This window comes from Lutra lutra, chromosome 16, assembly GCF_902655055.1.
Source record: "Lutra lutra chromosome 16, mLutLut1.2, whole genome shotgun sequence".
Classification (NCBI taxonomy): Eukaryota; Metazoa; Chordata; class Mammalia; order Carnivora; family Mustelidae; genus Lutra; species Lutra lutra.
The window spans coordinates 46,408,902-46,413,382 of NC_062293.1; the positions used below are offsets into that span (position 1 = coordinate 46,408,902).

The window sequence follows — 4,481 nt, forward strand, 5'->3', positions numbered from 1 at the left end:
TAAAATTTTTAAAAAGATTTTCTTTTTTTTTTAAGACTTTATTTATTTATTTGACACACAGAGAGAGATCATAAGTAGGCAGAGAAGCAGGCAGAGAGAGAGGGGGAAGCAGGCTCCCTGCTGAGCAGAGAGCCTGATGTGGGGCTCGATCCCAGGACCCTGAAATCATGACCCAAGCCGAAGGCAGAGGCTCAACCCACTGAGCCACCCAGGTGCCCCAAGATTTTATTTTCAAGTGATCTTTATAACCAGTGTGGGGTTTGAACTCACAATCCCAAGATCAAGAGTCACATGTTTCTCCAACTGTGCCAGCCAGGCAGCCCAGTGTTAATTCTTTAAATATTCACCATTGTATTAAAACTACTGGAAATCCAATGAAGTATGGACCTTTCCCAAATAGCTAGCTGGATGTTTGAATATCTTTTTTAAAATTGTGTCTATTGTTGGGGCGCCTGGGTGGCTCAGTGGGTTAAGCCACTGCCTTCGGCTCGGGTCATGATCTCAGGGTCCTGGGATCGAGCCCCGCATCGGGCTCTCTGCTCAGCGGGGAGCCTGCTTCCTCCTCTCTGCCTGCCTCTCTGCCTGCTTGTGATCTCTCTCTGTCAAATAAATAAATAAAATCTTTAAAAAAAATAAAAATAATAAAATTGTGTCTATTGTTGTCAAATACACATAACATAAAATTTGCCATTATAACCATTTTTTTTTAAGATTTTATTTATTTATTTGACAGAGAGAGATCACAAGCAGGCAGAGAGGCAGGCAGAGAGAGAGGAGGAAGCAGACTCCCCGTGGAGTAGAGAGCCCGATGCGGGGTTCGATCCCAGGACCCTGGGATCACGACCCGAGCCGAAGGCAGAGGCTTTAAGCCACTGAGCCACCCAGGCGCCCCATAACCATTTTTAAAAAAAAGATTTTATTTATTTATTTGAGGGAAAGAGAGAGATAGCAAGGGAAAGCATGAGCAAGGAGGAAAGGGAGAAACAGGCTCCCTGTGAGAAGGGAGCCCAACACAAGGCTTCATCCCAGGACCCAGAGATCATGACCTGAGCTGAAGGCAAACTGAGCCACCTAGGTGCCCCTCATAATAACCATTTTTGGGGGGGGAGATTTTATTTATTTATTTGACAGAGAGAGATACAGCGAGAGAGAGGAAACACAAGCAAGGGGAGTGAGAGAGGGCGAAGCAGGCTTCCCAAGGAGCAGGGATCCCAATGCAGGGCTTGATCCCAGAATCCTGGGATCACGACTTTAAGCTGAAGACAGCTGCCTAATGACTAAGTCACCCAGTTGCCCCACCATTTTTAAGTATATTCAGTTAAGTAGTGTTAACCTTGAACATTATTGTGAAACAGATCTGGAGCTTTCTCAATTTACAAAACGAAAACCCTATATCCATTAAACATCAACTCCCCATTTCCTCCTTCCCCCAGGTGTTCCCCCAGGGAACAACCATTCTACCTTCTGTTTCCGTGAATTTGACTATTTTACATAGCTTATACAAGTGGAGCCATACAGTATTTGTCTTTTTGTGACTGGCTTCTCTCCCTTGAATACCATTTGAACCCATTGATTTGGACTTTTCTCTTGGTAATTCATTAGTTCTCACAAAGGCTTGGGTTCATTTCCACACTTGTTTCCCTGACCAGTCTACCTATTTCCATACATGTACACATGTGGTTTAATTATTGTAGCTTTCTATTGTCTAACTCTTTTTTTTTTTTAAAGATTTTATTTATTTATTTGACAGAGAGAGATCACAAGTAGACGGAGAGGAAGGCAGAGAGAGAGAGAGAGAGAGAGGGAAGCAGGCTTCTTGCTGAGCAGAGAGCCCGATGTGGGACTCGATCCCAGGACCCTGAGATCATGACCCCAGCCGAAGGCAGCGGCTTAACCCACTGAGCCACCCAGGCGCCCCTTGTCTAACTCTTCTCTTACATATTTACACTTCCAAATAAACTCTAGAACCATTTTGTGAAGTATTCTACAAAAATCCTTTGGGGATTTTTTTACATTGTTATTACATTAAATGTACAGACCAAGTTTGAGAAGGTCAGCATCTCCACAATATTGACTCTTCATTTGTACTTAATAATAGCTAAACTCATCCTAGCATACAAGACGATTTATAGCCATGTCCCACCCTTCCTTCCCAACCATATTCAGTCTCCTTCCAGGCCAACTCCCTAATAATCTGGTGTCCAAACGTCCTTCATGTTCTTTTCTGTCTCTCTTCCCTTTCTCTGATTGGTCTTTCAATCCTGAAATGTCCTCCTCTCCTTCTCACGATTTCTTTTTTTTTTTTTTCCATATCCATTATTTTTAATGTCCAGCGTTTATAATACGAGGGCCAGAGCGCTCTCCCCACCTCAAGTTTATAAGTTTTCGATTGGCTTGTGAGGCCAGTAGGGATACTTCTTCTTGTCTAATTTGGTTTCTGGGAAGGCTTCATTCAGGTCCTCAATGGTCATCTGATCAAACGGAATTATGTTCCTTAGCTTCTCCAGCTGTTTTTCGTATTCCACAATCCTGGCCTTTGAGAGAGACAAAAACTCAGCACAACTTTTCACATCTTCTTTTTCTTCAGCGTCCACCTAAACAGTGTATTTATCCTCTGGCACAGGAATCTTCAGGGCATTGAACTTCTTCTCAAAGTCATCTACCAAGCCAGCCTTCGCCACATTGGCCTTATAGTAAGCCCAGTCGATAGCAGGGGGTTTCTCAGGGAGAGTAGCCAACTTGGAGGTAAGCGTCTCATTCCAAGATTTCAGGGAGTTAGCAATGGCCTTCTGGTTTCGGGGTATGATCTCCCCAAAAGCTACCCAATCAATGGTTTTTAGAGCAAGTTTTCGCCCAGCCATCTTGAGATCCTTCACCGACCCCCTCCTTCTCACGATTTCTACTGGTCCACATCCTGCACAGACTTTATGTCCCATCACAAACGCCACATCACCCTAATACTTCCTGATTCCTCCATCCAGACATGACTTGAAACTCCCTAGCCTCCCCCCACCAAAACTGTGTCTCTTTATTAAGGTGCCCACCCCAATGTTCTCTGTAGTTATTTGTATTCTTCTCTTATTGGTCCACAATCAACAATTTTGCATTAGCACAATAGGTTTCAACAAAGCCCCCCCCCCCCCTTTGTACCCTACAGCCTGAATACTTCAGTGGGCACCGGAAATACAGGAGAAATGTCAGCTCTATGGGCATCCAGAGCTACAAGCCTGGTGCGGGAACTCCAGGAAGCCTGGCTGCACAAAGCAGGCAAGACTGGATTTTGCATAACATATAGCTAGCTGGGCTACTTCTCTGAATCTTGGTCTCCTGTCTGTCAAAGGAGAGTAACCCCAGTAGCCACTTCTTTCCAAGGATTGTGAGGCCCAGAAAAGAGAAGAGCAGTGAGTGTGCTTTCACACTGTCCACCGATAGACACATGGGGCTTCCAGTAGCTATTAGCGCTTCCGTGTCAGGCTGCCGACCACAGCCCTCCACCTCTGCTTCGAGTTCCAAGAGCGAGATCTGTGTCTCAAGGGAACCCGTTCTCTCACACAACCATTTCTTGTGTATCTCATCACGCTCCATTGGAAGCCTATCATGGGCCACGCTGTGGGGACATAGTGGTGAAGGACCAGCTCTGCCTTCAAGGACCCCGGAGGCCGACCGGAGCCCAAGGGAGGGACACCGTTTGCATCTTTTGTCCTCTGTTTAAAATGAAGACAAAGCACTTGCGCGAACAATCTCAGAGTCTCGGAGTCAAGTGAGTAAACGAGCCCGGGGAAAAGAGGGTCAGCGCCAAACCCACCCACAGTGCGCCCTCTAAGCCGAGGGGGCAGGCAGGGCGCGGTCAGGGGCGACTTCGGGGCGGCGCTGTCCTGGGTTTTTCGACGCCTCTTGGATTCCTGCGATGCCTGCAGCGCTCCGGGTTCCTCCAGGCCGGGCTTCCACTGGCCCCCCGCGCCCCGTGCACCACCAGGTCTCAGCAGCCTTTGGCCGCCGCGCCCCACGGCCCTCAGATCCCCAGATTCCCGCCTTCTCCGGCCTGGGTGCCGCCCGGGGCCGCACTCCGGGCCCGGATCTTCCATCCCCCCGTCCCTGGGGTCCTCCCGCAGGCGGCCAGCACCGAAGTCGGCGCAGGCCTTCCCCGCCCGCGGCGCCTCGCTCGGGGAGGGTGGCTGCTTGGACCCGGCCCCCGAGTGTGGGCAGTGCTGAGGCTGCAGGAGCGCGCGGGTAGCCGGCACGGCCCTGTCGCCGGGCCTGTTGCCCAGGCGCCCGCCTCCTTTGCGTTGCTGGGGCGCGGTAGCGGCAGCTCGAAGCCCAGGCCCCACAGGCACCGCTCCCTAGTGCCCTAGTGAGGCGAGCGGATGCGCAGAAAGGCGGAGGAACAGGGTCTGCCACCAAGTAGCACTCAATAAATACTGGATAGTATTGCTTTTTCCTGAAATCCTCTCCTCCAACCTGCTCTGCTCCATGATGCTTAA

General features: G+C 49.2%; 1 pseudogene; it reads right to left on the bottom strand.

Annotated features, from left to right (window-relative positions):
- Positions 1-2,293: 2,293 nt before the first annotated feature.
- On the bottom strand, positions 2,294-2,881 carry LOC125087303 (ATP synthase subunit d, mitochondrial-like; annotated as a pseudogene).
- Between the last annotated feature and the right edge of the window lie 1,600 nt (positions 2,882-4,481).